The sequence below is a fragment of the Aulonocara sp. 'chitande type north' Nkhata Bay genome, linkage group LG22, assembly GCF_057382095.1.
Source record: "Aulonocara sp. 'chitande type north' Nkhata Bay isolate Kocher_YH1m ecotype deep benthic linkage group LG22, A_spYH_male_GT1.1, whole genome shotgun sequence".
NCBI classification, from domain to species: Eukaryota; Metazoa; Chordata; class Actinopteri; order Cichliformes; family Cichlidae; genus Aulonocara; species Aulonocara sp. 'chitande type north' Nkhata Bay.
The window spans coordinates 30,490,691-30,501,947 of NC_141364.1; the positions used below are offsets into that span (position 1 = coordinate 30,490,691).

General features: G+C 40.5%; 1 long non-coding RNA gene across 2 annotated transcripts; it reads right to left on the reverse strand.

Moving 5' to 3' along the window:
* Window positions 1-4,185: 4,185 nt before the first annotated feature.
* On the reverse strand, window positions 4,186-7,904 carry LOC147304444 (uncharacterized). 2 transcript variants are annotated; one of them, XR_015126887.1, is made up of 12 exons: window positions 7,821-7,904; window positions 7,439-7,602; window positions 7,233-7,345; window positions 7,111-7,158; window positions 6,947-7,030; window positions 6,771-6,836; window positions 6,523-6,614; window positions 5,643-5,703; window positions 5,495-5,545; window positions 5,360-5,404; window positions 5,033-5,141; window positions 4,186-4,913 (listed from the first exon to the last, which is right to left on the reverse strand). It is a non-coding gene; the product is annotated as an uncharacterized LOC147304444 (long non-coding RNA). The 2 variants fall into 2 exon arrangements; XR_015126886.1 differs by lacking the exon at window positions 6,523-6,614.
* Window positions 7,905-11,257: the final 3,353 nt, after the last annotated feature.

Consider the following 11,257-nt stretch of genomic DNA (forward strand, 5'->3'; position numbering starts at 1 on the left):
CCACACGCACACTCACTCATGTGCACCCACACATACACACAGGTATGCATACACAGTCACACACGAGCACTCACATAGACACGTGGGAACGCGCACATGTAGGCATTCATGTGCTCGTGCACATAGACACAGACACAGAGTTTGCAGCACACCGTCAAGAGCACCTGCAGCCACTGTGGAGCTCCACAGTAACCGGATACACGTGACCTCCACACTAACCGGAAACACGTGACCTCCACAGTAACCTGAAACATGTAACTTCAGTTAAATCGACTTTGACAGCGAAAACTAAATTGCGTTTTTGTTACTATTGATGCTGCTGAGAAATAAAAATGGTTTTAAGTGAGGGGTTTTTAACACTCTGGGTTTGTTCAAAAAAATTCACCATCCCCTAAATTGTTCGTGGCCAAAAGTGTACAGTGGTCCCTCGCTATAACGCGGCGCACCTTCCGCAGCACTTGCTGTTTCGCTGATTTATTAATTTTTTTACAGTACATCGTGTTGTGCGTTCTGATTGCTGTAGACCATTGTCAATCAATCTAGTCCAGTGTCTCCTGTACAGGAGTGGTCCTTAATAGGCCCACGGACCGGTCCCGGTCCGTGAGTCCTTTGGTACCGTTCCGTGACAGTTGATCCTCCGGTGTGAAATGTATGGTTGTAGTTGTGTGTCTTATTTTGAAAGAACTATTTACGCGTTACCATAGCGACCAGAGAGCATTAAGAAGCAGAGAGGAGGATCTCACTGTCATTGTTGTTGGCACACAGCTCAAGTCACATTTATTATTATATTTACAAAATACCACAGTTTCTTTTTTTTAATTCTTTTGTTGTATTTATCCGCGACACCTTAAAGGTCGTTCCCTGAAAATATTGTCTGACATTAAAGTGGTCTGTGGTGCAAAAAAGGTTGGGGACTCCTGCTGTACAGTACAGAATGCGTTTAGCTTGTCGAATTTACATAAATCTTCGATCGCTAGCAGTGTAACTCTGAAGTGGTGTACTGTATGTTTGTAAGTTTTCTCCCAAACAAACACAACAATGCCGACGAAACGTTTTGCACTGGACTTATGTTTCTACGAAGGTTTGAACTCTAAGAGTGTTTAAACAAAAGAGAAAAGTGTGAAAATGTTCATGCCTGTCTGAGAAAAGTGTATAAAGCATGTAGTGAGGGGTTTTACAGTCTTAACATCTATAATAATTGTAAAAAATAAAGTTGGCTACTTCATGGATTTCACCTACCGCGAGTTATTTATAGAACGTAACACCAGCGATAAACGAGGGACTGCTGTATTATTAATAGTAGTGTCTGGGACATCTAATTGATTAACATCAACATTGATTATTATGCACTATTATTTTTGTTCAAGGAGAGCAAAAAATATAAAACTCTCTCTCAGCTTGTTTGTTGCCAAAAATGGCCACTTTTTGTGTATGTTCACAAAATGCTATAAAATGTATATTTCTTAAAACATTTATCTACTTTTACCGACGTGACTCTTTAAGTCATACAGAATAGATATCAGAGCCTTAAACAGGCTGGCTTCACAACTCCAACAGAGTGACTCTAGGAGCCTGTGGCAGGGACTAAGGACAATAACGGACTATAAAGCACCAACAACCGGTATGACGAACGCGGCCGTGACTCTGGCAGACGAGCTGAACACTTTCTATGCTCGCTTCGAGGCTGCAGCTAAGGACTCCAACAATCCTAGTGCTAGCGGCGCTAACGGCTGCAGACAGGAAGATACTGCCAGCACCGGAAACGTGCTCGTCATCTCCGAGCATGAAGTAAGGAGAGCCTTCAAAAGAGTGAACACCAGGAAAGCAGCAGGACCAGACGGCATCCCAGGTCGTATCCTAAGAGACTGCGCATACCAGCTAGCTCCTGTGTTCACTGACATATTCAACATCTCTTTATCTCAGTCGGTGATCCCCACATGCTTCAAAGAGTCCATCATTGTTCCTGTCCCGAAGAAACCCCACCCTGCTTCTCTCAATGACTATCGCCCTGTAGCCCTCACCTCAGTAGTGATGAAGTGCTTTGAACGCCTGGTCAGAGACTTCATCATTTCTTCACTACCAGACACACTGGACCCACTACAGTTTGCTTACCGTCCAAATCGTTCCACAGACGATGCCATCTCTCATCTCCTCCACACATCACTCACTCACTTGGACACTAGAAGGGGGAATTATGTTAAAATGCTCTTCATAGACTACAGATCTGCATTTAACACCATAATTCCACCATAATTCAGACGCTTGAGAGACTTCTAACTGCCCTCCAAGGTGCTCAGGAACTTTTACTCGTGCACCATAGAGAGCATCCTGGCGGGAAACATCTTAACCTGGTTTGGGAACAGCACCATGCAGGACAGACGAGCTCTACAGAGGGTTGTGCGATCAGCTGAGCGCACCATCCCGAGCTCCCTGACCTGCACTCAATCTACAGCAGGCGGTGCTGAACCAAGGCCAGGAAGATCGTGAAGGACCTCAGCCATCCCAACAACAGACTGTTCTCTCTGTTGAGGTCAGGAAAGCGATTCCGCTCCCTGAAAACCAACACAGAGAGACTGAGGAGGAGCTTCTTCCCGCAGGCGATACGGTCTCTCAATCACACCACCACACAGTACTGACCCACACATATAGTTCTTACACACACACTGGACATTCTGGACATTGTTTTCACTTCATCACTTAAATCACTTTAAGCATATTTGCACTGCACAAGACATAATGTGGATTGCACAACACTGGTCACTATATTCTTCATTTCCAGTTAATATTTGTACAGCTGCTGTTATTGTGTATATACTTATTTATATTTCTTCATACATTCTTATATAGTTCTATATTGTGTATTTTGTTGTACAGTTATTTTATTTTCAACTTTAATTTATATATTTTATCTTTTTCTTTCCCAGTTAAATTTACCCTTCATTCTAATTTGTGTTGTACAGTTATTTCCTTTTTAACCTTAATTTATATTTTATTCCTTCCTAGTTAAATTTACCCTTTTTAATTTTTCATATTTATTTCCTATCTTATTCATAGCCTTTTCCCTTTTTGTTTTCTTTAGGTCACGAGCAGTTGTCTAAGCATTTCACTACATATCGTACTGTGTATGACTGTGTACGTGACAAATAAAATATGAATTTGAATGTGAATTTTCTGCTAAATGGGTCAAAATGGGCAGAAGTACATTTATTTTTAGGTCCATTCTGCTGCTGATACATACAAACCGGATTGCAAAAAGGTTGGGACACTAAACAAATTGTGAATAAAAACTGAATGCAATGGTGTGGAGACGGCAAATGTCAATATTTTATTCAGAATAGAACGTAGATGACAGATCAAAAATGTAATCCGAGAAAATGTATCATTTCAAAGGAAAAATATGTTGATTCAAAATTACACGATGTCAACAAATCCCAAAAAAGTTGGGACAAGTAGCAATAATAGGCTGGAAAAAGTAAATTTGAGCATAACGAAGAGCTGGAAGACCAATTAACACTGATTAGGTTAATTGGCAACATGATTGGGTTAAATAGCACCAGTCCTTTTCATCAAAATCAAAATTGTATCTAAATTTTTTACTCTTTATAGCCAGTTAGGTTATATATTACCATTAACTTTTCAGATAAAACGGTGATAAAGTCCTAATGTTTCATTAAACTTCCTTTTTTCCCCATCTGAGCATCGGGGAAAAGGCTGTCTTGCAATTGTTGAGATCACTAGTGTGTGCCCCATTTCTTCCAGGATCACTCTCTTTATAGGTTTTAGTGGACTCCTAGTACTGCGAAGTGGTTTCATGGTACAAAGGGATTGTATTCCAAGATCTGGGAGACTGTAGAAATGAGCAGTGATGCCCTTCCTACCATCTTTCCAGAAAAATAAGTGATCTGGAAGCTGTTAGGCTTACTTACAGCAGCAGCACTTTCTGCACCTGCATAAACTCCAGGACACATTTACTAATGGTGTTTGTTGCTGTATGTGCTGCAGCTTTGAAGTTTTTAATAATATATATTTTGTTAATATTTTGGCTATGGTGTCTTGTTATGAAATGTACAAGAGTAAAAGTGTTTTTAGCATGTGCTTCAAAGCTAAGTTTGACTGGGAAACTCAAAGCTCAATAGTCTGTATCAACAGAAATTCACTGCAGCCTATGTAATATTTCATGCGTCATAATTTATTCTACTCTATCTTGCAAATACATATTTGTGTGGCAATGTCATGCACAACACACACAACTATTAGATCCTTAAGATCAAACCCGTGTCATTCTTTTGGTCCACTGCAGTGCAGTAGTCAAAAAAAAAAGAATAAGTGAAGTGTCCACAAATGGCCAGGATAGAGCCCAGAGTGTTAATGTTTAAAATGTATAAAAATATTATTGATTACAATTCTTTACTGTTAATATCAACAATAAGCTTTTTATTTTGAAATTACAAGTTTAAAAAAAATGCTGTTACATTTACATTTAATGCTGTTACACTGTAATCCTTTATTATAAGTATGGACATAGAATCAAGTGAACGACATTTTGAAATAAATTTAATTGGAATTTTGTACTATGCAAAAACAAAACAAAAAACAACAACAACGACATATTAAACAAACAAACACAGCCAGTGCCTACATTTGTCCATTACATGTCAAACATAGCACTGACCCTTAGTCCCTGCTCATCAGCACATGCTTTCAAAAAGAGCTCCATGTCCTCTGCAAACTGAAAAACAAAGAGGAACAAGTCCTCCAGTGTCTTCTTCCTCTGACATGTCTCTTAAGACCCTCTGCTGGTCCCCTTGATTTAAGGACAGATATTTTGGCATTGTTCCATGTCCACGGAAAAGTGCCCTATTTTGGACAACCCACTGCACAGCAGGATGCAGATCTTCAACAACTGCTGGCTCCTGTGTCAGGCAAATGGGGATAAAAACATAGTTATTTCTCTGTTGCAGAACAGTTTTTTAACAGTCATTCAAATGTCACTAAACATGTAATTACACTACTGTTTAAAGTGAATACTGACCTGACTGACTTCCTGGAACTTGCGCTTTTTCAGTCTGAAAATGGGCACGTGTTGTCCTTCAAGCACAGCTTTGGCTTCCTCTCTCCAGTGTGCAAATAGCTTGCCAGAGCTTAACAGAAAATGTTGATATTGTTAAGGTGTGTAAACTTTGACACAACATATAACGGAAGTCAAAATATAAATACAACATACAATACAATACAACAGCAAGCACCACCATTTACGCAAGTAGGGCATGTCTGACTGTAAAATATTAATATGAAACATATTTAACAACTTTCAAAAGATTCAAGACTCCATTGCTGTGAAAGTAAATAGAATACTTACTATAGTATAGTCAAATGAAGCATCCTGTGCCATGTACAGAGCAGACTATTTGGAAGAAAAAATAAAAATGTCATTTTTTTTTAGAAGCTTAAATTAGCTTCTGTATGAATCTCAAGAAGAGAAAAGAAAAATTACCATCAGCATGAAGATCCCACAGTCAACTCCATAGTCTTGGCTTGGAAAACCCTGTATTACATTGAAAATAAAGGCTCGTTAATAAAATCCCTTAAAAGAAGACTAGTGTAATTCATATTATTCACCATACACTTAAACTAGCACATACCTTCAAGTCAAAGCTCTTTTTTTCTGACCACTGCCCGGGAATGATCTTCACTGCAAGATACCTTTTTTTTTTTAAAGACAGTTACATTCACAAGTTAACAGATGTCATGATGATGGGTGTGAAATGTTTATTGCCAATAGCACCAACTGTAACTACAGGCCTTAGGAACACGACCTCAATAAAACAGCATAACAAAATGAAAAAGTACAGTCACATGCTCACAGTTGGTCAAAATAAAGCATTTACAGCTTTAAGTTAAGGTTTGCATATTTCATAAACTAATTTTTAATGGTGTTTTATGTTAAACTAAAACATTGGAAGACCCTATTTATGTCTGAAACTCATCTAAAGACAGCATCACTGACTTGATCATAATGTGAAGATGAGAAATAGAATAAAATGTTGAATCATCATGCTGATATATCCATCCATCCATCCATTCGCTTCCGCTTATCCTTTTCAGGGTCGCGGGGGGCGCCGGAGCCTATCCCAGCTGTCATAGGGCAACAGACTGGACAGGTCGCCAGTCTGTCGCAGGGCCAACACACAGGGACAGACAACCATTCGCACTCACATTCATTCACACAGTTACACCTAGTGGCAATTTGGATTATCCAATTAACCTATCCCCACAAGCTGCATGTCTTTGGGCGGTGGGAGGAAGCCGGAGTACCCGGAGGGAACCCACGCAAACACGGGGAGAACATGCAAACTCCACACAGAAACTTGCTGATATAGTTTATAAAAAAAGCATGTGAGTGTACTGTATGTGTGAACACTCAAGATCAGCAGAACATGATCTGGGATGCACTTAACCTGGAACACTGAACAGGTTCCTGAAAACTCCGGAACAAACCAAAAATGCTTATAAAAATGTGACCTCAAAAGTGAAACATATTGTTGGTCACCAAATCCTGCCTTGGTGTATAATGGGTCAAGAAAGAGGATTTCTCTTTTAGGTGGCTTCAGTACCTAAAAGACAGTTAGCCATGACTTCAAACCTGAAAACAATGTCATTGCAAGCGATCACAATCAAAGACTTTTGAAACTGCGTCATAAAAGCTTGAATACATCTCAGACACATAGCAAAATTCTAACAGTTTGTATGTGTCAAAAAACAAGACTTACACACAACTGGAAATGACCAGGTGTCCAGAGAGGGAGAACTATGATGTGCATCCTCTGAGCATCAGTCTGAAACAGAATTGTATTTTTAAGTATCCTGTATATGAACTCTCACCAAAGTTATAAAAAAAAAATCATTTTGATTACTTGCTTGTTTCTTTAAAGGACGGTACACTTACAGGAAAGGACTGCAATGGATCACAGCCATAGGGTGCAAGCCAAGTCCGGGTGACATACAGATTTTCTATGTAAATGCTTATCCCCTAGAATGTAAAAAAAAACCATTTAAAACAACAACTCTTTAAATTAAAGCTTGACAATCATCATATACAAGATACAGTACCTTTGACTAAACAATTTTAGTGATAAGCTCAAAACAGCCATTTCCAATCTGAAACAGAAAAAATCATGAAAAAAATGAATTTACACTTTATTATTTCATATTCATAGAAAAAAAATACTTACAGTGAATTCCATTTGTTTGTTTAAACCCAGTGTCCAAAAATCTGCCCACGTGAGGCATCCAGAAGACGTTTCAACATACAGCTCATCTTTGGGTCTGCTGATGTCCAGTTGAGCTAAAAAAAACAGATGGTGTCATAGACTGTGGATGACAAAATCAGATAAGCACTAAAAGTTGCACTTTGCGACATCTGAAAACTTTAACATACAAGCTGTTGTTGGCCAGGGTGCGGTACAAAACACCATGATGAACGGCTGGCCAAAATGTTCTCAGGCTTTGTCAGAGCTTCGCACGGTGGTCCACACAGGTCAGGAAAAGTTGCATCTGTTGACCTTCTATTGGCTTTCTTGTTGTCAACTCTTTCCTGAGGTTCTATAGAGATTTTAACAGGTTTCAGACAAAACACTACATAGAATGCATATTAAATGCATACAAATGCAAGAAAAATAACCACTATCTATAGAAGGAAATTCATTTGAAACAGCATGTAACAAATTCGTTTATGAGCCATCAACTACAACAAGATAATGAATGCAAGATTATTATTTCACCTATATATGACAATCACTATTCAAAATAAGAAATTTTACCAGTGTCACCAGACATTGAAGGTGCTGGGTTCAACACCGTTTCTGTGATTTCTCTGGGTTTATTGCACACCTGTGGGGCTAGGTACACATAGAAAAGAATATACACACACAGATAGGAACAAATCTAACATGTAAACAATGGTAGCGTTCTGGTCATGAGACAATGCATGTACTTACCTACGACAGCTTGACCCAGTGCCGACAATGAGATATTGATTTGTGTGTTTCTCTGCCATGGAGCACGATGAAAAAACATTAAAATAAGAAGGAATGTTGTTGTAACGCAAAAAAAGTGGCAATATGATCTGTCATGGTCCTGGGCCATGTTGGCCCAGTGTTCTTAGTTTTCTTGTATGTTTGTATTTTGTTCCCTATTTAGGCCATGTTTCCTGAGTTGCCCTGTTGTGTTGTTCCCCAAGTGTTTTCCCTTCGTGGCTTTTACCCCCTGTGTGCCCCTCTGTGTATTTATGAGCCCTTGTCTCTCTTTGTGTTTTATTCTATGTTTTCCCCAGCCCGTTATGTCTGTGTTCTCCCCGTGCTCTCTCTCCTCCTGTCTGAACCTCTGTACTTCCTGTTTTACTTTGCCCGTCTCCCGTTAGTGTTGTGTTCACTCCTGCCATGTCTTGTTATGATTATCAGTGTCACCTGTGTTCCCCGTGTGCTCCCACTTCCCTCGTTAACCCTCTGTGTATTTATGTCTGTGTCGCGTTCTCCCTCATAGCTGCGTGGATTTCCCTGTGTCTCTCTGCAAGTGTTAGTTATTGTTCCCGGTTTAAGTTTTGTATTTCTTGTGATCTGCCTTCCAGCATTAAAGCTGTGATTTTGAGTTTATCCCCTGAGTCCGTGAGTTTGCATTTTGGGTCCTCATCCTGCCTGCCACACAGCTATAATGACATGATCATTGTAAGAAAACTAGAATTATCCTAGATATATGAAATCACTAACGGCAAATGTATTTAAGAAAGACTCTGTCCCAACCTTTGCGATCAACTTGCAAGACTTCCACGGTATCCATGCGTGTTTACGGCTACTGTGGAGGTCAAGTGTTTCCGGTTACTGTGGAGCTCCACAGTGGCTGCAGCCAGACCCTTCTCCACACCGTAGGGGGTTTTATGATGGGGACGCCGGCTGTAACAAACAAAGGGGTGAAGATTTTGGAGAGGGACACACCGGCCTCGTCTTCCCTTCTAGAAGTGCATGCTTAAATGAAGATGAATAAAGGTTTTGTGAAATGACTACTGAGTTCCGGTGCAGTCTCTGGAAGTTTCAACGAATAAAAGAACCATAGATAGATAGATAGATAGATAGATAGATAGATAGATAGATAGATAGATAGATAGATAGATAGATATCTTTTACTAATCATGGCAGCACAAGAACAAGCTCTGAGTACAAGATCCATAGAGGCTGGGGTCTGTCACACCAGGCAAGACCCCAGGTGCAGGCTTTGTAAAGATGCCCCAGAGACAATCCAGCACATAACAGCAGGGTGCAAGATGCTAGCAGGCAAGGCATACATGGAACGCCATATCCAAGTGGCTGGCATAGTATACAGGAACATCTGTGCCGAGTATAACCTGGAAGTCCCAAGGTCAAAATGGGAGATGCCCCCAAGGGTGGTGGAGAATGACCGAGCTAAGATCCTGTGGGACTTCCAGATACAGACGGACAAAATGGTGGTGGCTAACCAACCGGACATAGTGGTGGTAGACAAACAGAAGAAGACGGCCGTAGTGATCGATGTAGCAGTTCCGAATGACAGCAATATCAGGAAGAAGGAACACGAGAAGCTGGAGAAATACCAAGGGCTCAGAGAAGAGCTCGAGAGGATGTGGAGGGTGAAGGTAACAGTGGTCCCCGTGGTAATCGGAGCACACGGTGCGGTGACTCCCCAGCTAGGCGAGTGGCTCCAGCAGATCCCGGGAACAACATCGGAGATCTCTGTACAGAAGAGCGCAGTCCTGGGAACAGCTAAGATACTGCGCAGGACCCTCAAGCTCCCAGGCCTCTGGTAGAGGACCCGAGCTTGAAGGATAAACCGCCCGCAGGGGCGTGCTGGGCGTTTACATCTATATATATATATATCTATATATGTATATATAGATATATATATATTAGGGGTGCAACGATACACAAAATTCACGGTTCGGTTCGGTTTGATACTTTGGTGTCACGGTTCGATATTTTTTCGATACAAAAAAATGTTCATGCATTTTTAATTTGTCATTTATTAAAATTATAAATATATATTTTAACTCAAAAGTACAGTTTTTAAATTTAACCCTAACCCTTGTGCGTGTTTTTTATTTTGACAGCGAATGCGCACCTGCGGACCACTTATGTGCAGCCCTGGTTATTTAGCTCGTCATATCGCAGCCACAGAAATTCTTTTGTCCATGAAACCATAAAGCTGCACTTTCTTTTTGCCTTATAGTCTGATTTGTCATAACTTTTCCGTTTTGTGGTAAGCTTTTCTTTGGCTGTCACTTCTTCACCCTGACCTGTCTTATTTGGCTCAGCAGAACTGAAATGCTTTTACACGCTCACTCACATAAGCTCAGCGATTCTCTGCGCGATCAACCTCTCACATGTTTAAGCTTGCTGCGGGAGATTTCACTTGTCATGTTTGCATAGTAAGCTAACGATTAATAAGACGATGTCAGAGGAATTGGTGCACAAATTATCATCACTCACAGATCAGTGCTGTCGCTCTCTATACACAGTTCGCACAAAAAAACAAGCGCAAATTCAAACGCGATTACAATATGTCACATATTGACAGTGGCTCACCAATGCCAATGACATAATTACCCAGCTACATTTCTGAAAGAATGCAAAAGCATTGACATATATTTTTCCTTCCTACAATAGCCCGACGGGCAGGGAAGAGATAGATTTTGGTAGCCCGACTGGAAAAATCGCTAGCCCCAGGACATCGGGCTAGCGATATTGCAAGCCCTGTATCTGATTGAGGAATCACTCATCTTTGGAAAAGAGAGTTTATTACAGAGAAATGTCTCTTTCCAAAATAAAAGCTATACTATCCGCTTCTTCTGGGCTATATTATCAGCAGCATAAGGAGAATCATGTGCTAACAGCTGTCTAAATGACTCAGCTAAAGTTAGTAGCATGCTTGTTGTTTTTGTCTTTGCACTAGGATGATGTCGGCGTAAATGTGCAGTCATATTCGTTGTGTTCCCACTAGTGCTTTCAGGTTGATCTCGTTGAAATGACCTTAACGCCACAACACGGCAAATCTCCGTTAACGAGCTACCGCCATTATGGGGCTAGACGGCCAACACGTTAACGAGCTAACTGCGCTAACACACTAGTTCCCACCCATGTAATTGAGCATTGCATGGCACATCCAACATACTGTTTTACTTTAGTCCATGACTCGCTTACCTTCAGGGTCATACGTCACATGAAAACCAAAA